The following is a 27,842-nucleotide window of genomic DNA, read 5'->3' as shown; positions in this document are numbered from 1 at the left end:
CCACCCCCGTCCTGGCTGCGCCCTGGCTCCCATTGGCTCCGCAAGTTCTGCCCTCGCACAACTAGACTCGGGAGGACGCACGACGCAAGCGCTAGGGGAGGGCCCCGCGGAGTTGCCATGGTTACAGGCGCCACGCTCTGCGCGGGCCGGCGTGCGCTTCTGGGGCGGGTAGCGGGCTCCGGAAGTGTGCAGCTGCCCGGGACCATGGCGGTGCTTGCTGCTGGGGATGGCGGCTTGCTCGGCCGGGCGACTAGTTCTGGCCTGGTCAGTCGGCGGCCGACATCCTGTCTGGGGCGGCGTCCCACAGACGGTAAACGTACGTCCGCGCCGTCGGCGGGGCCGGCGGACATGAACCGGGGTGGGATCGGGGTTGGGGCGGTGGCCGGGGAGGGCTGTGGTGCCGGGGAGCGTGTTGGGGCGGGGCGGGGCAGGGCTTGGGCACAGCCTCAAGCTTTCCTCCCCCTCAGGCCCTGGGGCTGGGGCCGCGAGTCTGGGTCGCCCTTGGTGGCCGCGGCCTCCCAGAACCCCCCGGGAAGGGCAGGCGGAGGACCCATCTTAGATGAAGCGGGGCCTTACCCGGGTTTTGAAGAGCCCCAGAATCAGATGTTGGAATGGGGTGGCTTATCAGCCTTGTTTATCTGCAGGGAAATTTCAGTTCCATCCAGATGTTGGTTCCTTCAGTCAACCTCAGGAAAAAGACACAAGGGTCAGTGCCGATAAGCAGTTATCTAGGGCTTGACTCAAAATAAACTATGCGGGGTGTAGGGATGGTAGATGGGACCCTCCCTCTTGAAGTTAGCAGTCTTCTGGGATTAGAGGCCCCAGTTGAGGATTACATCCTCATCTGCAGTAATGGAGCTTGTGAGAAACACACAGAGAAGGGAGGGGTGTGGTGGCGGTAACTCATTACAGAATCCAGGACCCTTGCCTGGCTCTTGTGTAGAAGAGTCTCGCCTTGGATAGGGCAACAGTTATCAAAGTGTATCCAAGGCCCCTGAGGTGCAAGACCATTTTCATAGAAACGCCGGGATGTCACCTGCCTTTTGCACACTCTTGCTCTCCCGAGTTCCTGCGGGGTTTTCCAGGGAAAACCTGGCCTGCGATATCACAAAACAGGGAATGCAGAGGCAGATAGGAGAATTCAGCTCTCACCAGTCCAAAAGAGATTTGCAGAAATTAAAATCACTGCTATTCTTCTCACTAATGATTTTTCTTTTGAAAAATAGAATTATATTTTGTTTAAGAGTATTAATGGTAACATACAGTAGATTGTTAATATTTTTAAGTGAATTCATACACTTTTTCTAACTTCTTATTTAACTTCTAACACAGGAAATAGTGATAGATTAAACTCACATAAATAGCAGCCTTTTGGAGTTCTCAGTAATTGTTAAGAGTGTATAGGGTTCTGTAGAACAAGAAGTTTGAGAGCCCCTGGAGAACGGGTGCTCAGATGCTAGTCGGGTGCTTAGTGGTGTTAGACGGATGCCAAGATGTCTTCCGCAACTGCTCCCGGACTTGAAGTAATTGGCCACATGGAGATGGGTGGGCAGTGCCTCCACTTTACAAACCAGAAGCTGCTGAATGTGTCTGGAGTCTAGGCCATGGGCTGTGCAGGGATTCCCGTTGTATCTGTTCTATCTAAGCCGGGATTCCTGTGCAGAGGCCTGGCCCTGAAGACCCGCTCTCCTTTGCTCCCAGCCAGGTAACTTCTGTGTGACTTCAACCCTCCAGAGGGCTTCAACCTCCGTAGGAACGTCTGCATCCACATTGCCTTCCTCCTGAAGACCCTGCTGAAGATGGAGGAGACGGTACTGGTGCTATTCCCTTGGGGCCACCTCTACCACTGGCAGAGCCCCGATCCCTGGTCCGACTCCCTTGACCTCCCAAGTCTCAACAGAAACATCCCTGACATTGAGTACGAGCAGTTCATTGCAGGTGAGGTGGTGGTCATTTAACTGGGGCCAGGTGGTCTTTGTTCTGGTTCCGATCTGAACATCGGGCCATCTTACTTTGGGCTTGTCGGTCTGCTTAGGGGCCCTGCTCATGTTTCCTACACTGCAGGTGAATTTGGTTTTTCCATAGTTTTTTCGGGAAGTCAATTTGAAGTGTATGAGCTCTATGTCCCCTCCCCTCTGAAAACCCTGGCCTCCTGGTGAGATGCAGCGGTGACAAGGAGGCCACTGCCACAGAGGCCCTTGTCCCAGAAAGAGTCGCTCGCTGTGCAGTCAGGGCTGTTCTTACCTGTAGGAAAACACGATGTGTGTGTAGCATGGGCCACGTGCTGGAGATGATATGTAACTGCCCATCCAGTAAAATTTGGCCCTGCTCAAGCTACCCATTTTAAATTTTGTAAGAGGGAAGAGTTCAAGATTTTCTTTGAATAAAGGTATTTAGAGCTTATCAATTTTTTTTAAATTGAAATGTGTTTGATTTACAATGTTTTGCTAGTTTCAGTTATACAGCTGTTTTGTTAGTTTCAGGTATGCAGCATAGTGATTCAGTTGTACATATACATAGTCTATTCTTTTTCAGGTTCTTTTCCATTATAGGTTGCAAGATACTGAATATTCTTCCCTGTGTTCTACAGTGAATCCTTGTCGTTTGTCTGTTTTACATATAGTAATTTGTATCTGTTAATCCCGAACTCCTAAGTTTGTTTTATAAGTCTGTGAGTCTGTTTTTTGTTTTATAGATAAGTCCATTTGTATCATTTTTTTAAAAATTCCACATATAAATGATATCATATGATACTTGTCTTTGTCTAACTTATTTCACTTAGTGAGATAATCTCCAGTTCCATCCATGTTGCTGTAAATGGCCTTATTTCCTTCTTTGTTATGACTGGGTAATATTCTGTTATATCTAAATACCGCATCTTTATCCAGTCATCTGTCAGTGAATGTTTAGGTTGCTTCTATGTCTTGGCCATTGTAAACAGTGCTCCTGTGAAAATTGGGGTGCAGGTATCTTTTGGAATGAAGGTTCCCTCTGGATATATGCCCAGGAGTGGGATTGCTGGATTAGGTGATAAGCCTTTTTTTTTTTTTTTTTTTTTTTTTTTTTGTCTTTTGAGGAATCTCCATACTGTTTTCCACAGTGGCTGCAACAAACTACATTCCCACCAACAATGTAGGAGGGTTTCCTTTTCTCCACAGCCTCTCCGGCATTTATGGTTTGTGGACTTTTGAATGATGGCCATTCTGACTGGTGTGAGATGATAACATTGTAGTTTTGAGTTGCATTTCTCTGATAATTGAACGATATTAAGCATTTTTTATATGCCTATTGGCCATCTGTGTGTCTTCATTGGAGAATTGCTTGTTTAGTTGTTCTGCCCATTTTTGGATTTGGTTGTTTATTTTTTTCTTATTAAGTTGTATGGACTATTTATATAGTCTAGAAATTAAGCCATGGTCAGTCTCATCTTTTGCAAATATTTTCTCCCATTCCATAGGTTGTCTTTTAGTTTTACTTATGGTTTCTATTGCTGTGCAAAAGTTTATAAGTTTAATTAGGTCTCATTTATTTATTTTGGCTTTTATTTCTGTTGCTTGGGTTGCTTAGATTGCCCTACGAAAACATTGCTGAGATGTATGTCAAATAATGTTTTGCCTATGTTTTCTTGTGAGAAGTTTATAGTGTCGTGTGTAATATTTAAGTCTTTAAGCCATTTTGAGTTTGTTTCTTTTTGGTTTTTTTGCGACTCTATTGTATGCTTTTGACTTGTGGTTACCTTATTCTTCAAATATATCAGCCCATTACTATATCTATTTCCTTTAGACTGATAATCACGTAGGCTCCAACACATCCTAAGAATAACGAAGAAAAAAAAGAAAGAAAAAAAATCTACATTTTCTTGCTCCCCTCTCCCATTCCCAACTTTTTTTATTTTGATGTCCTTTTTCATTTTTACATCTTTATGTTTATTCTCTTGCAACTCGTTATTGCATTTCCAACTATGGTTTTCCTGTTTCTATAACATCCTGCTTCCTTTCTGTTTAGAATAGAACTTTTAATGTCTCTGTTAGGTTCAATATTGCTGAGTTATCTCACCTCCCCCTCCCCCCTTCCCCCCAGGCCTCTGAATCCTCAGTCCAGGGAAGCTAAACCATTCTAGCCTTCATCGGTTCTGGGAAAGCAATCTTCAGAGTGGGAAAAGACATTGAAAAATAATATTCTGTGAGTTGCATTCTACCCTTGCCCAGAGATGAGAAACATCTGAAGGTGGAGGAAAACAGTTGGAGGTGGGGAACACAAAGTCTTTTCTCCTTTTGCTACTGAAGAAATGATTGCTTTTGTAATTAGTGATGATGCCCTTTAAATTGGTGAGATCGAGATTCCACAGCTTCAGCGCCTGTGAATAACCAGCTGGGAGAAAGCTCTCTAGGGCCCCTGCAGTGGGAAAGGCAGCCCCTCTGAGCACCTGTTGTTCTGTATTCTTCCTGCCTCCACACGGGTTCCCTAGGCACCGTGCAGGACGATGCAGTTACCCAAGGTGGAGGACGGGGAGACCCCTGCTGTGTGGCGAGCCACAGAAGCCCACACTTGAAGGACAAAATGTAGAGTAGTGGGGCGGTCATAGGAACAGGGGATGGTTGAGACCCAGGATGGTGTCCTGGAGTCCAGCAGCCAAGGCTGGTGGGGCAGATGGGGCCCTGGGGCATGGGCAGTCCTTGAGGGATCTGAAGCAAAGATAGGAACCAAGAGACTGGATTCGTGTGGGGGTACGGCACCCCTTGGAGGCTGCGGGGCAGCTCAGTGGGCCCAGGGGGAGCGGGCACTTCCCCAAAGCTGGGTTGACAGGTCACAACCAACTCACTGGGGACCGAGAGGCACTGAGTCATTTTTAACTTTTTGTCCCTCTTCCTGGAAAAGAAACTGCTGCCTGTTAAATAGCCTGTGTCGTTAGTGAGAATTAAAGACATGAAGCAAGATTGCCTCAAAAGTCATCCATTGTTTAGGTGTTAATAAGGGTCAAATGAAAACTTGAATAGATGAAATGAAGCATTCATCAGAGGATTTGAAACTCCTTTAAAATAAAAATTCTTGCTGCCTTTGTTCTTCATTTCAGGGTTCACTTGGTGATAATAATCATAACCAAAGCAACAGCAAACCCTTACAGAACTCTGTCCTGCTGTTCCAGGAACGCTGTGTTCATGACAACCCAATGAGTTGGCACCACTATGAGTTCCACTTTAAAGGTAAGGACATTCATTAATCACACGGCTAATAAATGGCAGAGCTGGGACTTGAACCCGAGCTCTCTGGCCCCAGAGACCCCTCTCAGCCCCTTCACTGCAGCTCATCACTTGGCATGCCCGACACAGGCCAGCATTTACGAGCAGCGTGACCTTGGCCAAGGCTGCTTCACTGCTTGGTCTCTGATTCCTCATCTGTAGAATGGGGGTGTGGGCAGTGAACTCTGTGAGCTCAGTGGTCACTTCCTCCAGCTCTGCAATTCTACTGCTTTGAGTTAGTATAGTAAGTATCCGAGCCCCTACATGGCCCACACATGGGCTGGCGCTTTTCTAGGCCCTGGGTTACGGAGCAAAGTAAGATCCGCCTGCTCCTCCGAGGAGCCTGTGTCCCTCCACGGCAAACAGCTGCGAGGCCCAGGCTCCCTCGCTGGCTGTCGGGGGCTGGGCAGGAAAGTCTGATAAGAGAAGATGGAGGCAGAGCCCCTCCGGGAACAGTGGTGGCCACACAGCTCTCAGGAGCGAGAGCCTCTGTCCAGGCTGCTGAGAGGGGGATCCTCATGAGGCCAGTAGTCCCCCCAACCTAAGCCCTCAGGACAAAGATCCAGCCATCCCTGCACTGTCACCATAGAGCCAGTCCATCCTCATCACTGTGCCTCTGTGCTCCTTTGTCCTGGGGCCTCTCTTCCCCCTACACCCAGAAGACTCTTCTCCCTCTCTTCTCTGAGTGCCCCCTCACTTCACCCGTGGTCCCTGCTTCCTGGGCCACCATCACTGGAGTTGACGCTTTGCACCTTCACAACCCCCGTTTGATCAGGAGCCTGGGTTGGCCTCCTTGTGCTCACTTTCCACCTTCAGATGATTGCTCCTCCCCTCGTGGGAGCACATGGAAAACCCAGATCCTTTCCTAGCAGTGCCTGCCACCCTGGCCTCCCTGCTCATCTGCCTCAGTCAGGAGCACCTGGACCACCAGCTCTGTATTGCCTCGCCTCCTACCATCAAGACGTCAAAGTTCATTCTCCTTCCACCACCCAGTATGGTCATTGTAGGGTCTTCTTCTCTGTCAGCCTGAGCCAGCCACCCCCCATTCACCCTACCCCCGGGCTCATACCCGGGCGTGTCTCCACCCCAGGTCCAGCCTCTCTCCTTTAAGTGCCCACCTCTAGCCGTCCAGCTTCTTCTCCACCAGCCTCCCTGGCCCTCCTTCACCCTCACTGGGGCATCATGTGCTGACTCCTCTGCTTTCCTGCCTGTCCACGTTCCTCTTACTTCCACTTCCCCACCTTCCAGCTCTGCATCCACAGTCAGCACTCTCTTTATGACAGACAAAACCCCCTTGAGCCTTGACTTTTTCAGTTCCTCACCAGGCCGACTTCCATCTCGGTTCACCCAGCTCTACTTGTTCTGAGCCTGCAGGCAGCAGGCTCTCCCAGCACAGATTTCCAAGACTACAAATCAATGCCCACCATGTTGCCGCTGCCAGGCAATCCTCCAGGATTTCTCTAGTGAGCACATTTCCCCACTTATCACTCAGTGGTGTCAACATTCTCTGCTCTCTGCACACCTCTAACCTTCCCTCTGTCTCTTCCCTGACTCCCAGCAGATGGCCTTGCCTCCTGCTTCAGAGAGAATGACATGTCACTGGAAAGGAACTCGCTCACCTGCAGCAAACCTGCTCACCTCACCTTTTATCTGTCCCTCTCCCACCTGGACTCTAGCTGTAGTTGTTCTTAATTCAGTGAGTTTAGTTGACATATATATACACAGTTAAAAGCATAGCACACTATCGGCTACCTTCTAGGGGTTACTTTTTCAATTTAACATGGAGTGTGCGATTCATCCACTTCATTGCATGTACCTGCAGTTCATTTGTTTTAACTGATCTTAAATGTTGTGTGTGTGAAAGTAACACAAGGCAAGGGTAAGCCAGGATTCAGGATGCTGGTTACTTCCTGTGAGAAAAGGCCAAGAGCAGGATAGGGAAAGAGGACACAGTATGTCACTGTCAATATTCCTGTTATGATGCTGGGTGATAGGTTCATAACTGTGTCTTATAATATTAATTTTAATATATAAATACCTCTGACAGGCACCTAAGATGAGAATGTGTCATGAACCAAGACATACAATGGGTAATATTACATCATTATTGTTATGTAATCTTGTTATATTATATATTAATCATAATCTTACATTATTTGTTATGGGTTATATATTATATAGATGCATGAATTATATATTATGTGTATAAACACCTACATATGTATTATATACTATCTGCTAATAAATAAACAGAAGATAATATGCTAGTATATCTTCTATTATATATTATTTAATAAATAATAACATACTCTATCCTGTTATATGACATGGAACATAATCTTTAATAAAATAAGAAATCTGTCAATATATATTGGTAATTAATAAAATTTAAAAAAACAGCCCGCAGCTTTTAACGCCGACACCGCTCCAGCTGTCACTGTGATTTCTCTTCCCTTTCATGGCCGAGGCCCTCACAGTGCTGTCCGTTCCCCCTTTCATCTCCTTATCCTGAACCTTCCTCCTCCTCCCATCCCATGCTGCCTTCTGCCCCGTGGCCTCTCTAGTCACCAGCGGCCTCTGGGGCACTGATCTGCGGGCACGGTCTCAGGCCCCAGCTCACCTGCCTGTCCGCTGCCTCTGCCACCGCTGGTGGGGGCGGGGCGGGGGTCAGAGTGCACCCCTTGTCCTGGAAGAGAACACAGCACAGACTGTGACCAGCAGCAGGTGTGGCCGGGAACTGCAGGACTTGGGGGAGAGCCAGACTGTCTGCATCCAGACCTGGGGCACTTGGAGTGTGAAGAAGCCCCGTCCTCACTGCCCCTGAAGTGAGGAAAACACCCTCAGGTGAGTTAAAGTGCTTATGACCTAGGTCTGTTGGCTGGAAAGGACAAACGGGCCCCTAAGGGGAGGGTAGTTGATGTTCCAGGCCCCACCAAAGCCCTAAGGGCTGGCGGGGAACCAGGCTGGACGCTCCACTGGACCCAGTGCCCCCTCGGGGGTGGGGCCTTCGGGAACAAGCAGAAAGCCCTCTGTCTCTGGAGGGGAACGGGGCAGTGTGGGAGCATCCCTGCAGCGAGTCAAGTGAAGTCAGGGCCTGTGGGATCCATTTGTATGGCCACATCGAGCCTCAGCAGAAGCCACAGCAGGAGTGGATTCCTGTCTCTCCAGCTGTCATCCTCGTGTCTGAGTGCCAGGCTTCAGACCCGATCCCCTGGGGCGCTAGGACAGTTATAGACAGAGGCGGCTCGGGGAGGCCTCAAGAGGGTGGTACTGGCCTTCCTGCCAACACGATTACATGAAGATCAAACAGTCCATCGATGGGAAGAAAATAAGAACCATGGTCACCTCTGGACCCCAAGCTTAGACGTGGTGCATGGGGGACATTTATCGACAATTCAGCGAGGTTCTGGCCAGAGCTAGAGGCCAGGGCAGCAAGCCGGGAGTGACACTGAGGAGCATCATTGTGCAGAGGCTGGACTGGGTGTCTGCAGGCTCCTCCCAGGAGAAGCCTCAGAGTTTGGGAGGTGGCTAACATGGTTCCTTCATGTCACCAGCAAGTGGTGCCACCTGTGGAAAATCAGCTGTGATCCTGAGATGGGTCAGCCCTGGGTGATGTGATAAAGGCTCCTACAAGAGGGGGCGCCAGATGGACAGTGAACCAACCAACAGGCTGATGAGATTCCCACCTGTGTTTATCGTGCTTTCGTAGCCAAGAATGAGGAGAGAGTTGAATGGCTCACCATGAATATTTTAACAACTTTAGAGAGTTCCATGTCTCACTGCATTTAAGTGTCACCTGGAAGAATTCAAGCAGTGTCTAGACCCAGGGGAGGCAAACGGCCTCTCGGTTCCTCTTCAACCTGGCAAACCCAGCAGCCCTCTATGGCCAGACCTTGGCAAGTGCCTTCCCTTGTTATAACAAAACCCTTCCCCCGCACGCCTGTGGTAAGCTTTTGTTTTTTTTTAATTAATGGGAATGAAGGTACCTTACAGCCTCCACAGACTTTTCCTTAGGGCTTCTCTCCTTAGACCCGGGCCCCCCGCTGCCCTGGGTCCTGCACTGCAGAAGGTTCCCCTGGCCCTGACACTTCCTCTGGCCACGCCCTCCATCGGGTGGAGTCAGCAAGGCCAAGGGGACATGGTCATTGGCTCCATCCCATGTTCTAGAAACCCAGGACGCCGAATGCCCTGCCTCAGCAGCCCCTGACCCATTTCTAGTGCCTGCACCGGCTCTCCCCGGAGTTCAGATTCCCAGGACTCACAGAGAGGCCAAAGGGCAGCTGTTTGCATGGAGGTTATAGGCAGAGCCCGGACGTGAAATCTGAGTGTCCCCCTGTGCACATCCAAGGCCACTTATGGCAAGGGATGGACCCAGCATTGGGAAGAAAAGGGTCAGGCTAGTGATCAGAGTCTGGGAATCAGCTCTCCCCACACACTCACTTTCTTTGCAGGACTCCCCTGAGTCTGGTTGTTCTAATTTTGAACCTGGCCTTCCAGGTTCAAATGAATGTATATTTGTAAAGGCAGGACTTTAGAACCTACTGCACTTAAAATGTTTAGATATATAGAATGTGAGCTCCCAGGTATGCTCTGGCCCTGCACTTCCAAGGGTCCAGAGCATTTATGTTGGCTCTACTGAGACTGTAAGTGGCAAAGACCATCTCCAGAGAGGAGGGGCTCCTGCTTCACAGTCCGAAGTCAGGATCTTCTGAGCGGATAAAACAATGGACACTGAGACCCTCAATTGTAAATTGATTTAGAATAACGCCAAAGGTGTGTATGACGTGTGTGTGCGCACGCACGCACCTGGGGAATTGTGTGGTACATGACTGTGAGTGTGTGTGTGGCTGTGCGCGCACGCGCCTGGGGATGTGTGTGGTTGTGTGTATGCTATGTGTGTGTGTGGTACATGAGTCCATGTACTTGTGTGTGTAGGGAATGTATGTGGGCCAGAGTCAGTGCGTCTGCACGTGTGTTTGTGTGTATGTGCATGCATTAGTATTAACAGTAGAAGCTGTCCTTTAGAATTATGAAGTAGTAAAATTTGTATGATGTCTTTTGCTGTATAATTCAAAATTAAAAAAATCTTCAGTCACTAGAAATTTATTCCCCCCCGATTCTGACTTTATTTTTCCATATTGATATGTCTTCATTTTACTGATGAAGAAACTTAGCTTAGAGATGTTAACTGACTCAACCAAGGACATGGAGCTCGCGCACCCAGGGCCAGGACGCAGTCCAAGCCACGCTGCTCCAGAGGCCTGGAGCCCTACTCAAGATCACGCGTTGCCTCTTGGCGGGGGAACAGATTCTGATGGGCTGTGGCCAGCGTGCAGGCTGCCCAAACTGGGGACACGGGAAGCCGGGCAGAGAGTACCAGACAGCAGAGAAGAGTGAAGCCCTGCTCAGAAATTAGATAGGTTCCTAGGTCTTGGATGAGTAAGGAGGCTCCCTGCTCATCCTTGATCCCTTTGCTGGTGGCCAAAAGGGACCAAGGTCCACGAGAGCACTTCTGGGAGCTGCCTGCCAAAACCTGAAAAGGACTGCTCAGGACTGGCTCTGCAGTAGGAGCAGAGGAAGGAAATGTCACCTCTTGGTGGACATTATTGGTGATGGCAGTAGGAGGCCTAGCAGCCTCGGTATAGTGGTGGCAGGACAGGGTCCTAGTGGATGATCGTTTTCACCTCTCTTAAAAATCATTGCTTCATATATTGTATCCATTTTGTGGTTTATTTTAGGGTGGTAAATATGGTCTCTGTTACTCCATATTAGCTGGATTGATTAATTTTTTTATTGTTAATTTTCTCCTCAATGATTTGGAAGCTATATTGCCTTTTAATGAAAATTCTCTCTAAATTTTTATAAATCATCTCTAAGTTCATAACTTTATATGTAATTGGACCAGTATTCCTATAACACTATCAAAACTGAAATAACCTATTAGATCCTGTTCCTCAATAATGATAAATTTAGCATATTTTACCTCTCTGCTGTTCCAGATTGTGTGTGTGTGCGTTTGTGTGTGTGTGTGTGTGTGTGTGTGTGTGTGTGTGTGTGTGTGTGTGTCTGTGTCCTCCAGTTACTATGTTTAGACAGTTGCTTCCAGTTTGTTATATTAACAATGAAATATAGCTATAAACTTCCTGGATTTCATTGCTCACTACCATGTCTTTCCCACTTTTGAGTTATTTACTTATCGGGATTTTCAAATCAACTGGACACATGATTGGCTAAGTTTTTTCGAGAAGTGGACTTGGAACACTTTCATGTCTATATGAAGCTTTATGTTTTCCTCCTCAACAACTCTCAGGGTGTTGTTGATGGCCCAAGCCTTGTTTTAAAATATGGCATTGTTTTTCATCACCAAAAAAACAAAAAAGTTTTCTTGATTTAAATTGCTGTCTTTTTATGACTGGCTAGTCTTTTCTGGTGGATAGAGATTTACTTAACCTTCCCCCTTCTTTTCGCCATAACTCGGATTCATTGAGATGCATGTTTTTACCATTTCTCAGATGGGCTTCCGCTTTGACTTCCACTTTAAACCATCACCCCACTCTTTTTCTCCATGCTTATTCCTGAAAAAGTGAGCTCTCTATCGGATTAAAGGTGGTTCCCGTCAGAGATGTGTGGCTCCCTGTCCAAAGGTCCAAATGAAGAGAAAAGGAAAGATTCCTGTTTCTGGTGGTTACATTTTGTCAGCTTAGAGATCTAGTTATCCGTGTGGCTGCGGTGGAATCTGCAATATCTTGGCTCAGAGTTTCCTTTTTCTGGCTTACTAGGGGAGCCGCAATAGCTGGGGTCACGGCGCTGTGGCCGTTGTCAGGATCCCGGGACTGAGGCAGCCCCTCTCCCCCCTTGTTATTTTGATCTTGCAAACTGGGCCCCAGCTATGCGAACCCTGCATCTGGCGGCCAGGATCGCCCCCCACGTGACGTGTCCCCAGTTCCTCGGCGTCCCTCACTGCTATCAGCTAGCTCCAGTAAGGGTGCGAGCTGGCTTCCACTGCGGTCTTTCCTCCTTCCTCTCCAGGCAGGCCGTCCTTTCCCACTAGATGTCCCTATACTTTCTCTCCTGTGCTACATAAGCTGAAGGAATTCCTCAGGGTTTCCAGCAGGTACATGGCGCTCTTCTATGTTTGGACCCCTTCAGTGCTTGTAGTGGAAATTTAGGAGGTGGAAAGGAAGAGCTTGGGGGTTCTCCGTATCTAGGGGCTCCCTATCCAGCAGATTCAACTAACTGTGGTTTGAAAATATTCGTGAAAAAACAGTTTCAAAAAGCAACACTTGAATTTGCCATCATTGACAACTACTTACATAGCATTCATGTTGTATTAGATACAGTGAGTAATCCAGAGATGATTTGAAGATATATATAAAGTACATGGGAGGGTGCACATCAGTTCCATGCAAGTCCTATGCCATTTTATACAAGAGGCGTCAGCATCCATGGATGTTGACTTCAGGGGGGAGTCCTGGAACCAGTGCCCCATGGTTACCAAGGGATGACTAGAAGTCCAGGCTCCTTATCCCAGCCTGTCAGGTCCCCATGTGGTCTGAAACCTACCTGTACCACACTTCCCTTGTCACTCTCCTCCAGCCCTGGCAGACTGTCCTTTGATTTTTGAACAGGCCACACTCACTGTGCTTCATATCTGGCCCCTAGAAATACCCGTTACTTTCTGAGCATGGCTCTGCTTTCACAAAAAGGGCTGCATTGTCACTAGAGAAGACACTGTGGAATTTCCTTTAAAAACTGAAAATAGACTTAACTCATGATCCAGCCTTCCCACTCCCGGGCATATGTCAGAAGAAAACTCTAATTCAAAAAGTCACATGCACCTCAATGCTCACAGCAGCACTATTTATAATAGCCAGGACATGGCAAAAACGCAAATGTCCATCGACAGCTGACTAGATAAAGATGTAGTAGTATATTTATACAAAGGAATACTACTCAAACATTAAGAAGAACAAAATAATGTCATTTGCAGCAACATAGATGGATGTAGAGATAGTCATTCTAAGTGAAGTAAGCCAGAAAAAGAGAAGAATGCCATATAATATCACTTATATGTGGAATCTAAAAAATGACACAAGTGAACTTAACTACAAAAGTGAAACAGACCCACAGACATAGAGAAACAAACTTACGGTTACCAGGGAGAGAAGGGGATGGGAAGGGATAAATATGGTAATTGGAAAAGTGTCCCTCTTGGAGAGTTATGGAAATGTTAGCTATCTTGATTGCGATGATGGTTTTCTGGGTGTAGACATCTATCAAATTCATCAAATAGTACATGTGAAATATGTGTAATTTACTATACAGGAATCGTACCACAATAAATATGCCTGTAAAAAAAAAAAAAAAACAAGAAAATATTGGCGGCATTGTGTCCTACGTTTTTATGTGTCTTTAGTGAGTGGGTCTTCAATTTTCCGGTCTGCCATATTTTCTGAACCAGAAGTGCCCTCCTTCCCTTTTCTTTGATAAACTGTAAGTGGGTGGCATTTATTCCCGTGGCTTCAACTGCTCTCTGTCCACTGATTAACTGTCAAATCTTTTCCAGCAAGGACATTTCATTTCAGTCCCAGAAATATACTTATAATTGACAAGTAGACATGCCATTGTTTGAAGAAGTAAACCTAGTTCTGAGCGAGTGTAAATTCAAACACACAGAGCTTAAGATATTTATGGGATATTCAAGTGGGAATGTCTACTTGTCAATTATAAGTATATTTCTGGGACTGAAATGAAATGTCCTTGCTGGAAAAGATTTGACAGTTAATCAGTGGACAGAGAGCAGTTGAAGCCACGGGAATAAATGCCACCCACTTACAGTTTATCAAAGAAAAGGGAAGGAGGGCACTTCTGGTTCAGAAAATATGGCAGACCGGAAAATTGAAGACCCACTCACTAAAGACACATAAAAACGTAGGACACAATGCCGCCAATATTTTCTTGTTTTTTTTTTTTTTTTACAGGCATATTTATTGTGGTACGATTCCTGTATAGTAAATTACACATATTTCACATGTACTATTTGATGAATTTGATAGATGTCTACACCCAGAAAACCATCATCGCAATCAAGATAGCTAACATTTCCATAACTCTCCAAGAGGGACACTTTTCCAATTACCATATTTATCCCTTCCCATCCCCTTCTCTCCCTGGTAACCGTAAGTTTGTTTCTCTATGTCTGTGGGTCTGTTTCACTTTTGTAGTTAAGTTCACTTGTGTCATTTTTTAGATTCCACATATAAGTGATATTATATGGCATTCTTCTCTTTTTCTGGCTTACTTCACTTAGAATGACTATCTCTACATCCATCTATGTTGCTGCAAATGACATTATTTTGTTCTTCTTAATGTTTGAGTAGTATTCCTTTGTATAAATATACTACTACATCTTTATCTAGTCAGCTGTCGATGGACATTTGCGTTTTTGCCATGTCCTGGCTATTATAAATAGTGCTGCTGTGAGCATTGAGGTGCATGTGACTTTTTGAATTAGAGTTTTCTTCTGACATATGCCCGGGAGTGGGAAGGCTGGATCATGAGTTAAGTCTATTTTCAGTTTTTAAAGGAAATTCCACAGTGTCTTCTCTAGTGACAATGCAGCCCTTTTTGTGAAAGCAGAGCCATGCTCAGAAAGTAACGGGTATTTCTAGGGGCCAGATATGAAGCACAGTGAGTGTGGCCTGTTCAAAAATCAAAGGACAGTCTGCCAGGGCTGGAGGAGAGTGACAAGGGAAGTGTGGTACAGGTAGGTTTCAGACCACATGGGGACCTGACAGGCTGGGATAAGGAGCCTGGACTTCTAGTCATCCCTTGGTAACCATGGGGCACTGGTTCCAGGACTCCCCCCTGAAGTCAACATCCATGGATGCTGACGCCTCTTGTATAAAATGGCATAGGACTTGCATGGAACTGATGTGCACCCTCCCATGTACTTTATATATATCTTCAAATCATCTCTGGATTACTCACTGTATCTAATACAACATGAATGCTATGTAAGTAGTTGTCAATGATGGCAAATTCAAGTGTTGCTTTTTGAAACTGTTTTTTCACGAATATTTTCAAACCACAGTTAGTTGAATCTGCTGGATAGGGAGCCCCTAGATACGGAGAACCCCCAAGCTCTTCCTTTCCACCTCCTAAATTTCCACTACAAGCACTGAAGGGGTCCAAACATAGAAGAGCGCCATGTACCTGCTGGAAACCCTGAGGAATTCCTTCAGCTTATGTAGCACAGGAGAGAAAGTATAGGGACATCTAGTGGGAAAGGACGGCCTGCCTGGAGAGGAAGGAGGAAAGACCGCAGTGGAAGCCAGCTCGCACCCTTACTGGAGCTAGCTGATAGCAGTGAGGGACGCCGAGGAACTGGGGACACGTCACGTGGGGGGCGATCCTGGCCGCCAGATGCAGGGTTCGCATAGCTGGGGCCCAGTTTGCAAGATCAAAATAACAAGGGGGGAGAGGGGCTGCCTCAGTCCCGGGATCCTGACAACGGCCACAGCGCCGTGACCCCAGCTATTGCGGCTCCCCTAGTAAGCCAGAAAAAGGAAACTCTGAGCCAAGATATTGCAGATTCCACCGCAGCCACACGGATAACTAGATCTCTAAGCTGACAAAATGTAACCACCAGAAACAGGAATCTTTCCTTTTCTCTTCATTTGGACCTTTGGACAGGGAGCCACACATCTCTGACGGGAACCACCTTTAATCCGATAGAGAGCTCACTTTTTCAGGAATAAGCATGGAGAAAAAGAGTGGGGTGATGGTTTAAAGTGGAAGTCAAAGCGGAAGCCCATCTGAGAAATGGTAAAAACATGCATCTCAATGAATCCGAGTTATGGCGAAAAGAAGGGGGAAGGTTAAGTAAATCTCTATCCACCAGAAAAGACTAGCCAGTCATAAAAAGACAGCAATTTAAATCAAGAAAACTTTTTTGTTTTTTTGGTGATGAAAAACAATGCCATATTTTAAAACAAGGCTTGGGCCATCAACAACACCCTGAGAGTTGTTGAGGAGGAAAACATAAAGCTTCATATAGACATGAAAGTGTTCCAAGTCCACTTCTCGAAAAAACTTAGCCAATCATGTGTCCAGTTGATTTGAAAATCCCGATAAGTAAATAACTCAAAAGTGGGAAAGACATGGTAGTGAGCAATGAAATCCAGGAAGTTTATAGCTATATTTCATTGTTAATATAACAAACTGGAAGCAACTGTCTAAACATAGTAACTGGAGGACACAGACACACACACACACACACACACACACACACACACACACACACACACACAAACGCACACACACACAATCTGGAACAGCAGAGAGGTAAAATATGCTAAATTTATCATTATTGAGGAACAGGATCTAATAGGTTATTTCAGTTTTGATAGTGTTATAGGAATACTGGTCCAATTACATATAAAGTTATGAACTTAGAGATGATTTATAAAAATTTAGAGAGAATTTTCATTAAAAGGCAATATAGCTTCCAAATCATTGAGGAGAAAATTAACAATAAAAAAATTAATCAATCCAGCTAATATGGAGTAACAGAGACCATATTTACCACCCTAAAATAAACCACAAAATGGATACAATATATGAAGCAATGATTTTTAAGAGAGGTGAAAACGATCATCCACTAGGACCCTGTCCTGCCACCACTATACCGAGGCTGCTAGGCCTCCTACTGCCATCACCAATAATGTCCACCAAGAGGTGACATTTCCTTCCTCTGCTCCTACTGCAGAGCCAGTCCTGAGCAGTCCTTTTCAGGTTTTGGCAGGCAGCTCCCAGAAGTGCTCTCGTGGACCTTGGTCCCTTTTGGCCACCAGCAAAGGGATCAAGGATGAGCAGGGAGCCTCCTTACTCATCCAAGACCTAGGAACCTATCTAATTTCTGAGCAGGGCTTCACTCTTCTCTGCTGTCTGGTACTCTCTGCCCGGCTTCCCGTGTCCCCAGTTTGGGCAGCCTGCACGCTGGCCACAGCCCATCAGAATCTGTTCCCCCGCCAAGAGGCAACGCGTGATCTTGAGTAGGGCTCCAGGCCTCTGGAGCAGCGTGGCTTGGACTGCGTCCTGGCCCTGGGTGCGCGAGCTCCATGTCCTTGGTTGAGTCAGTTAACATCTCTAAGCTAAGTTTCTTCATCAGTAAAATGAAGACATATCAATATGGAAAAATAAAGTCAGAATCGGGGGGGAATAAATTTCTAGTGACTGAAGATTTTTTTAATTTTGAATTATACAGCAAAAGACATCATACAAATTTTACTACTTCATAATTCTAAAGGACAGCTTCTACTGTTAATACTAATGCATGCACATACACACAAACACACGTGCAGACGCACTGACTCTGGCCCACATACATTCCCTACACACACACGTACATGGACTCATGTACCACACACACACATAGCATACACACAACCACACACATCCCCAGGCGCGTGCGCGCACAGCCACACACACACTCACAGTCATGTACCACACAATTCCCCAGGTGCGTGCGTGCGCACACACACGTCATACACACCTTTGGCGTTATTCTAAATCAATTTACAATTGAGGGTCTCAGTGTCCATTGTTTTATCCGCTCAGAAGATCCTGACTTCGGACTGTGAAGCAGGAGCCCCTCCTCTCTGGAGATGGTCTTTGCCACTTACAGTCTCAGTAGAGCCAACATAAATGCTCTGGACCCTTGGAAGTGCAGGGCCAGAGCATACCTGGGAGCTCACATTCTATATATCTAAACATTTTAAGTGCAGTAGGTTCTAAAGTCCTGCCTTTACAAATATACATTCATTTGAACCTGGAAGGCCAGGTTCAAAATTAGAACAACCAGACTCAGGGGAGTCCTGCAAAGAAAGTGAGTGTGTGGGGAGAGCTGATTCCCAGACTCTGATCACTAGCCTGACCCTTTTCTTCCCAATGCTGGGTCCATCCCTTGCCATAAGTGGCCTTGGATGTGCACAGGGGGACACTCAGATTTCACGTCCGGGCTCTGCCTATAACCTCCATGCAAACAGCTGCCCTTTGGCCTCTCTGTGAGTCCTGGGAATCTGAACTCCGGGGAGAGCCGGTGCAGGCACTAGAAATGGGTCAGGGGCTGCTGAGGCAGGGCATTCGGCGTCCTGGGTTTCTAGAACATGGGATGGAGCCAATGACCATGTCCCCTTGGCCTTGCTGACTCCACCCGATGGAGGGCGTGGCCAGAGGAAGTGTCAGGGCCAGGGGAACCTTCTGCAGTGCAGGACCCAGGGCAGCGGGGGGCCCGGGTCTAAGGAGAGAAGCCCTAAGGAAAAGTCTGTGGAGGCTGTAAGGTACCTTCATTCCCATTAATTAAAAAAAAACAAAAGCTTACCACAGGCGTGCGGGGGAAGGGTTTTGTTATAACAAGGGAAGGCACTTGCCAAGGTCTGGCCATAGAGGGCTGCTGGGTTTGCCAGGTTGAAGAGGAACCGAGAGGCCGTTTGCCTCCCCTGGGTCTAGACACTGCTTGAATTCTTCCAGGTGACACTTAAATGCAGTGAGACATGGAACTCTCTAAAGTTGTTAAAATATTCATGGTGAGCCATTCAACTCTCTCCTCATTCTTGGCTACGAAAGCACGATAAACACAGGTGGGAATCTCATCAGCCTGTTGGTTGGTTCACTGTCCATCTGGCGCCCCCTCTTGTAGGAGCCTTTATCACATCACCCAGGGCTGACCCATCTCAGGATCACAGCTGATTTTCCACAGGTGGCACCACTTGCTGGTGACATGAAGGAACCATGTTAGCCACCTCCCAAACTCTGAGGCTTCTCCTGGGAGGAGCCTGCAGACACCCAGTCCAGCCTCTGCACAATGATGCTCCTCAGTGTCACTCCCGGCTTGCTGCCCTGGCCTCTAGCTCTGGCCAGAACCTCGCTGAATTGTCGATAAATGTCCCCCATGCACCACGTCTAAGCTTGGGGTCCAGAGGTGACCATGGTTCTTATTTTCTTCCCATCGATGGACTGTTTGATCTTCATGTAATCGTGTTGGCAGGAAGGCCAGTACCACCCTCTTGAGGCCTCCCCGAGCCGCCTCTGTCTATAACTGTCCTAGCGCCCCAGGGGATCGGGTCTGAAGCCTGGCACTCAGACACGAGGATGACAGCTGGAGAGACAGGAATCCACTCCTGCTGTGGCTTCTGCTGAGGCTCGATGTGGCCATACAAATGGATCCCACAGGCCCTGACTTCACTTGACTCGCTGCAGGGATGCTCCCACACTGCCCCGTTCCCCTCCAGAGACAGAGGGCTTTCTGCTTGTTCCCGAAGGCCCCACCCCCGAGGGGGCACTGGGTCCAGTGGAGCGTCCAGCCTGGTTCCCCGCCAGCCCTTAGGGCTTTGGTGGGGCCTGGAACATCAACTACCCTCCCCTTAGGGGCCCGTTTGTCCTTTCCAGCCAACAGACCTAGGTCATAAGCACTTTAACTCACCTGAGGGTGTTTTCCTCACTTCAGGGGCAGTGAGGACGGGGCTTCTTCACACTCCAAGTGCCCCAGGTCTGGATGCAGACAGTCTGGCTCTCCCCCAAGTCCTGCAGTTCCCGGCCACACCTGCTGCTGGTCACAGTCTGTGCTGTGTTCTCTTCCAGGACAAGGGGTGCACTCTGACCCCCGCCCCGCCCCCACCAGCGGTGGCAGAGGCAGCGGACAGGCAGGTGAGCTGGGGCCTGAGACCGTGCCCGCAGATCAGTGCCCCAGAGGCCGCTGGTGACTAGAGGGGCCACGGGGCAGAAGGCAGCATGGGATGGGAGGAGGAGGAAGGTTCAGGATAAGGAGATGAAAGGGGGAACGGACAGCACTGTGAGGGCCTCGGCCATGAAAGGGAAGAGAAATCACAGTGACAGCTGGAGCGGTGTCGGCGTTAAAAGCTGCGGGCTGTTTTTTTAAATTTTATTAATTACCAATATATATTGACAGATTTCTTATTTTATTAAAGATTATGTTCCATGTCATATAACAGGATAGAGTATGTTATTATTTATTAAATAATATATAATAGAAGATATACTAGCATATTATCTTCTGTTTATTTATTAGCAGATAGTATATAATACATATGTAGGTGTTTATACACATAATATATAATTCATGCATCTATATAATATATAACCCATAACAAATAATGTAAGATTATGATTAATATATAATATAACAAGATTACATAACAATAATGATGTAATATTACCCATTGTATGTCTTGGTTCATGACACATTCTCATCTTAGGTGCCTGTCAGAGGTATTTATATATTAAAATTAATATTATAAGACACAGTTATGAACCTATCACCCAGCATCATAACAGGAATATTGACAGTGACATACTGTGTCCTCTTTCCCTATCCTGCTCTTGGCCTTTTCTCACAGGAAGTAACCAGCATCCTGAATCCTGGCTTACCCTTGCCTTGTGTTACTTTCACACACACAACATTTAAGATCAGTTAAAACAAATGAACTGCAGGTACATGCAATGAAGTGGATGAATCGCACACTCCATGTTAAATTGAAAAAGTAACCCCTAGAAGGTAGCCGATAGTGTGCTATGCTTTTAACTGTGTATATATATGTCAACTAAACTCACTGAATTAAGAACAACTACAGCTAGAGTCCAGGTGGGAGAGGGACAGATAAAAGGTGAGGTGAGCAGGTTTGCTGCAGGTGAGCGAGTTCCTTTCCAGTGACATGTCATTCTCTCTGAAGCAGGAGGCAAGGCCATCTGCTGGGAGTCAGGGAAGAGACAGAGGGAAGGTTAGAGGTGTGCAGAGAGCAGAGAATGTTGACACCACTGAGTGATAAGTGGGGAAATGTGCTCACTAGAGAAATCCTGGAGGATTGCCTGGCAGCGGCAACATGGTGGGCATTGATTTGTAGTCTTGGAAATCTGTGCTGGGAGAGCCTGCTGCCTGCAGGCTCAGAACAAGTAGAGCTGGGTGAACCGAGATGGAAGTCGGCCTGGTGAGGAACTGAAAAAGTCAAGGCTCAAGGGGGTTTTGTCTGTCATAAAGAGAGTGCTGACTGTGGATGCAGAGCTGGAAGGTGGGGAAGTGGAAGTAAGAGGAACGTGGACAGGCAGGAAAGCAGAGGAGTCAGCACATGATGCCCCAGTGAGGGTGAAGGAGGGCCAGGGAGGCTGGTGGAGAAGAAGCTGGACGGCTAGAGGTGGGCACTTAAAGGAGAGAGGCTGGACCTGGGGTGGAGACACGCCCGGGTATGAGCCCGGGGGTAGGGTGAATGGGGGGTGGCTGGCTCAGGCTGACAGAGAAGAAGACCCTACAATGACCATACTGGGTGGTGGAAGGAGAATGAACTTTGACGTCTTGATGGTAGGAGGCGAGGCAATACAGAGCTGGTGGTCCAGGTGCTCCTGACTGAGGCAGATGAGCAGGGAGGCCAGGGTGGCAGGCACTGCTAGGAAAGGATCTGGGTTTTCCATGTGCTCCCACGAGGGGAGGAGCAATCATCTGAAGGTGGAAAGTGAGCACAAGGAGGCCAACCCAGGCTCCTGATCAAACGGGGGTTGTGAAGGTGCAAAGCGTCAACTCCAGTGATGGTGGCCCAGGAAGCAGGGACCACGGGTGAAGTGAGGGGGCACTCAGAGAAGAGAGGGAGAAGAGTCTTCTGGGTGTAGGGGGAAGAGAGGCCCCAGGACAAAGGAGCACAGAGGCACAGTGATGAGGATGGACTGGCTCTATGGTGACAGTGCAGGGATGGCTGGATCTTTGTCCTGAGGGCTTAGGTTGGGGGGACTACTGGCCTCATGAGGATCCCCCTCTCAGCAGCCTGGACAGAGGCTCTCGCTCCTGAGAGCTGTGTGGCCACCACTGTTCCCGGAGGGGCTCTGCCTCCATCTTCTCTTATCAGACTTTCCTGCCCAGCCCCCGACAGCCAGCGAGGGAGCCTGGGCCTCGCAGCTGTTTGCCGTGGAGGGACACAGGCTCCTCGGAGGAGCAGGCGGATCTTACTTTGCTCCGTAACCCAGGGCCTAGAAAAGCGCCAGCCCATGTGTGGGCCATGTAGGGGCTCGGATACTTACTATACTAACTCAAAGCAGTAGAATTGCAGAGCTGGAGGAAGTGACCACTGAGCTCACAGAGTTCACTGCCCACACCCCCATTCTACAGATGAGGAATCAGAGACCAAGCAGTGAAGCAGCCTTGGCCAAGGTCACGCTGCTCGTAAATGCTGGCCTGTGTCGGGCATGCCAAGTGATGAGCTGCAGTGAAGGGGCTGAGAGGGGTCTCTGGGGCCAGAGAGCTCGGGTTCAAGTCCCAGCTCTGCCATTTATTAGCCGTGTGATTAATGAATGTCCTTACCTTTAAAGTGGAACTCATAGTGGTGCCAACTCATTGGGTTGTCATGAACACAGCGTTCCTGGAACAGCAGGACAGAGTTCTGTAAGGGTTTGCTGTTGCTTTGGTTATGATTATTATCACCAAGTGAACCCTGAAATGAAGAACAAAGGCAGCAAGAATTTTTATTTTAAAGGAGTTTCAAATCCTCTGATGAATGCTTCATTTCATCTATTCAAGTTTTCATTTGACCCTTATTAACACCTAAACAATGGATGACTTTTGAGGCAATCTTGCTTCATGTCTTTAATTCTCACTAACGACACAGGCTATTTAACAGGCAGCAGTTTCTTTTCCAGGAAGAGGGACAAAAAGTTAAAAATGACTCAGTGCCTCTCGGTCCCCAGTGAGTTGGTTGTGACCTGTCAACCCAGCTTTGGGGAAGTGCCCGCTCCCCCTGGGCCCACTGAGCTGCCCCGCAGCCTCCAAGGGGTGCCGTACCCCCACACGAATCCAGTCTCTTGGTTCCTATCTTTGCTTCAGATCCCTCAAGGACTGCCCATGCCCCAGGGCCCCATCTGCCCCACCAGCCTTGGCTGCTGGACTCCAGGACACCATCCTGGGTCTCAACCATCCCCTGTTCCTATGACCGCCCCACTACTCTACATTTTGTCCTTCAAGTGTGGGCTTCTGTGGCTCGCCACACAGCAGGGGTCTCCCCGTCCTCCACCTTGGGTAACTGCATCGTCCTGCACGGTGCCTAGGGAACCCGTGTGGAGGCAGGAAGAATACAGAACAACAGGTGCTCAGAGGGGCTGCCTTTCCCACTGCAGGGGCCCTAGAGAGCTTTCTCCCAGCTGGTTATTCACAGGCGCTGAAGCTGTGGAATCTCGATCTCACCAATTTAAAGGGCATCATCACTAATTACAAAAGCAATCATTTCTTCAGTAGCAAAAGGAGAAAAGACTTTGTGTTCCCCACCTCCAACTGTTTTCCTCCACCTTCAGATGTTTCTCATCTCTGGGCAAGGGTAGAATGCAACTCACAGAATATTATTTTTCAATGTCTTTTCCCACTCTGAAGATTGCTTTCCCAGAACCGATGAAGGCTAGAATGGTTTAGCTTCCCTGGACTGAGGATTCAGAGGCCTGGGGGGAAGGGGGGAGGGGGAGGTGAGATAACTCAGCAATATTGAACCTAACAGAGACATTAAAAGTTCTATTCTAAACAGAAAGGAAGCAGGATGTTATAGAAACAGGAAAACCATAGTTGGAAATGCAATAACGAGTTGCAAGAGAATAAACATAAAGATGTAAAAATGAAAAAGGACATCAAAATAAAAAAAGTTGGGAATGGGAGAGGGGAGCAAGAAAATGTAGATTTTTTTTCTTTCTTTTTTTTCTTCGTTATTCTTAGGATGTGTTGGAGCCTACGTGATTATCAGTCTAAAGGAAATAGATATAGTAATGGGCTGATATATTTGAAGAATAAGGTAACCACAAGTCAAAAGCATACAATAGAGTCGCAAAAAAACCAAAAAGAAACAAACTCAAAATGGCTTAAAGACTTAAATATTACACACGACACTATAAACTTCTCACAAGAAAACATAGGCAAAACATTATTTGACATACATCTCAGCAATGTTTTCGTAGGGCAATCTAAGCAACCCAAGCAACAGAAATAAAAGCCAAAATAAATAAATGAGACCTAATTAAACTTATAAACTTTTGCACAGCAATAGAAACCATAAGTAAAACTAAAAGACAACCTATGGAATGGGAGAAAATATTTGCAAAAGATGAGACTGACCATGGCTTAATTTCTAGACTATATAAATAGTCCATACAACTTAATAAGAAAAAAATAAACAACCAAATCCAAAAATGGGCAGAACAACTAAACAAGCAATTCTCCAATGAAGACACACAGATGGCCAATAGGCATATAAAAAATGCTTAATATCGTTCAATTATCAGAGAAATGCAACTCAAAACTACAATGTTATCATCTCACACCAGTCAGAATGGCCATCATTCAAAAGTCCACAAACCATAAATGCCGGAGAGGCTGTGGAGAAAAGGAAACCCTCCTACATTGTTGGTGGGAATGTAGTTTGTTGCAGCCACTGTGGAAAACAGTATGGAGATTCCTCAAAAGACAAAAAAAAAAAAAAAAAAAAAAAAAAAAAGGCTTATCACCTAATCCAGCAATCCCACTCCTGGGCATATATCCAGAGGGAACCTTCATTCCAAAAGATACCTGCACCCCAATTTTCACAGGAGCACTGTTTACAATGGCCAAGACATAGAAGCAACCTAAACATTCACTGACAGATGACTGGATAAAGATGCGGTATTTAGATATAACAGAATATTACCCAGTCATAACAAAGAAGGAAATAAGGCCATTTACAGCAACATGGATGGAACTGGAGATTATCTCACTAAGTGAAATAAGTTAGACAAAGACAAGTATCATATGATATCATTTATATGTGGAATTTTTAAAAAAATGATACAAATGGACTTATCTATAAAACAAAAAACAGACTCACAGACTTATAAAACAAACTTAGGAGTTCGGGATTAACAGATACAAATTACTATATGTAAAACAGACAAACGACAAGGATTCACTGTAGAACACAGGGAAGAATATTCAGTATCTTGCAACCTATAATGGAAAAGAACCTGAAAAAGAATAGACTATGTATATGTACAACTGAATCACTATGCTGCATACCTGAAACTAACAAAACAGCTGTATAACTGAAACTAGCAAAACATTGTAAATCAAACACATTTCAATTTAAAAAAAATTGATAAGCTCTAAATACCTTTATTCAAAGAAAATCTTGAACTCTTCCCTCTTACAAAATTTAAAATGGGTAGCTTGAGCAGGGCCAAATTTTACTGGATGGGCAGTTACATATCATCTCCAGCACGTGGCCCATGCTACACACACATCGTGTTTTCCTACAGGTAAGAACAGCCCTGACTGCACAGCGAGCGACTCTTTCTGGGACAAGGGCCTCTGTGGCAGTGGCCTCCTTGTCACCGCTGCATCTCACCAGGAGGCCAGGGTTTTCAGAGGGGAGGGGACATAGAGCTCATACACTTCAAATTGACTTCCCGAAAAAACTATGGAAAAACCAAATTCACCTGCAGTGTAGGAAACATGAGCAGGGCCCCTAAGCAGACCGACAAGCCCAAAGTAAGATGGCCCGATGTTCAGATCGGAACCAGAACAAAGACCACCTGGCCCCAGTTAAATGACCACCACCTCACCTGCAATGAACTGCTCGTACTCAATGTCAGGGATGTTTCTGTTGAGACTTGGGAGGTCAAAGGAGTCGGACCAGGGATCGGGGCTCTGCCAGTGGTAGAGGTGGCCCCAAGGGAATAGCACCAGTACCGTCTCCTCCATCTTCAGCAGGGTCTTCAGGAGGAAGGCAATGTGGATGCAGACGTTCCTACGGAGGTTGAAGCCCTCTGGAGGGTTGAAGTCACACAGAAGTTACCTGGCTGGGAGCAAAGGAGAGCGGGTCTTCAGGGCCAGGCCTCTGCACAGGAATCCCGGCTTAGATAGAACAGATACAACGGGAATCCCTGCACAGCCCATGGCCTAGACTCCAGACACATTCAGCAGCTTCTGGTTTGTAAAGTGGAGGCACTGCCCACCCATCTCCATGTGGCCAATTACTTCAAGTCCGGGAGCAGTTGCGGAAGACATCTTGGCATCCGTCTAACACCACTAAGCACCCGACTAGCATCTGAGCACCCGTTCTCCAGGGGCTCTCAAACTTCTTGTTCTACAGAACCCTATACACTCTTAACAATTACTGAGAACTCCAAAAGGCTGCTATTTATGTGAGTTTAATCTATCACTATTTCCTGTGTTAGAAGTTAAATAAGAAGTTAGAAAAAGTGTATGAATTCACTTAAAAATATTAACAATCTACTGTATGTTACCATTAATACTCTTAAACAAAATATAATTCTATTTTTCAAAAGAAAAATCATTAGTGAGAAGAATAGCAGTGATTTTAATTTCTGCAAATCTCTTTTGGACTGGTGAGAGCTGAATTCTCCTATCTGCCTCTGCATTCCCTGTTTTGTGATATCGCAGGCCAGGTTTTCCCTGGAAAACCCCGCAGGAACTCGGGAGAGCAAGAGTGTGCAAAAGGCAGGTGACATCCCGGCGTTTCTATGAAAATGGTCTTGCACCTCAGGGGCCTTGGATACACTTTGATAACTGTTGCCCTATCCAAGGCGAGACTCTTCTACACAAGAGCCAGGCAAGGGTCCTGGATTCTGTAATGAGTTACCGCCACCACACCCCTCCCTTCTCTGTGTGTTTCTCACAAGCTCCATTACTGCAGATGAGGATGTAATCCTCAACTGGGGCCTCTAATCCCAGAAGACTGCTAACTTCAAGAGGGAGGGTCCCATCTACCATCCCTACACCCCGCATAGTTTATTTTGAGTCAAGCCCTAGATAACTGCTTATCGGCACTGACCCTTGTGTCTTTTTCCTGAGGTTGACTGAAGGAACCAACATCTGGATGGAACTGAAATTTCCCTGCAGATAAACAAGGCTGATAAGCCACCCCATTCCAACATCTGATTCTGGGGCTCTTCAAAACCCGGGTAAGGCCCCGCTTCATCTAAGATGGGTCCTCCGCCTGCCCTTCCCGGGGGGTTCTGGGAGGCCGCGGCCACCAAGGGCGACCCAGACTCGCGGCCCCAGCCCCAGGGCCTGAGGGGGAGGAAAGCTTGAGGCTGTGCCCAAGCCCTGCCCCGCCCCGCCCCAACACGCTCCCCGGCACCACAGCCCTCCCCGGCCACCGCCCCAACCCCGATCCCACCCCGGTTCATGTCCGCCGGCCCCGCCGACGGCGCGGACGTACGTTTACCGTCTGTGGGACGCCGCCCCAGACAGGATGTCGGCCGCCGACTGACCAGGCCAGAACTAGTCGCCCGGCCGAGCAAGCCGCCATCCCCAGCAGCAAGCACCGCCATGGTCCCGGGCAGCTGCACACTTCCGGAGCCCGCTACCCGCCCCAGAAGCGCACGCCGGCCCGCGCAGAGCGTGGCGCCTGTAACCATGGCAACTCCGCGGGGCCCTCCCCTAGCGCTTGCGTCGTGCGTCCTCCCGAGTCTAGTTGTGCGAGGGCAGAACTTGCGGAGCCAATGGGAGCCAGGGCGCAGCCAGGACGGGGGTGGGGGGAGGCTTATGGGACAGCTGGGCGGGGCCGG

General features: G+C 47.4%; 2 long non-coding RNA genes across 6 annotated transcripts; one reads left to right on the top strand and one right to left on the bottom strand.

Annotated features, from left to right (window-relative positions):
- The first annotated feature begins 65 nt into the window (after positions 1-65).
- Positions 66-7,609, top strand: LOC135320496 (uncharacterized). 3 transcript variants are annotated; one of them, XR_010379652.1, is made up of 5 exons: positions 66-316; positions 1,702-1,938; positions 4,081-4,247; positions 5,075-5,204; positions 6,802-7,609. It is a non-coding gene; the product is annotated as an uncharacterized LOC135320496 (long non-coding RNA). The 3 variants fall into 3 exon arrangements; XR_010379650.1 differs by having other exon boundaries at positions 6,113-7,609; XR_010379651.1 differs by having other exon boundaries at positions 6,110-7,609.
- A 12,591-nt stretch (positions 7,610-20,200) lies between these two features.
- Positions 20,201-27,744, bottom strand: LOC135320486 (uncharacterized). 3 transcript variants are annotated; one of them, XR_010379629.1, is made up of 5 exons: positions 27,494-27,744; positions 25,872-26,108; positions 23,563-23,729; positions 22,606-22,735; positions 20,201-21,700 (listed from the first exon to the last, which is right to left on the bottom strand). It is a non-coding gene; the product is annotated as an uncharacterized LOC135320486 (long non-coding RNA). The 3 variants fall into 3 exon arrangements; XR_010379628.1 differs by having other exon boundaries at positions 20,201-21,697; XR_010379630.1 differs by having other exon boundaries at positions 20,201-21,008.
- Positions 27,745-27,842: the final 98 nt, after the last annotated feature.

This window comes from Camelus dromedarius, unplaced genomic scaffold (assembly GCF_036321535.1).
Source record: "Camelus dromedarius isolate mCamDro1 unplaced genomic scaffold, mCamDro1.pat HAP1_SCAFFOLD_117, whole genome shotgun sequence".
NCBI classification, from domain to species: domain Eukaryota; kingdom Metazoa; phylum Chordata; class Mammalia; order Artiodactyla; family Camelidae; genus Camelus; species Camelus dromedarius.
This window is presented reverse-complemented; position numbering and strand designations above follow the sequence as displayed.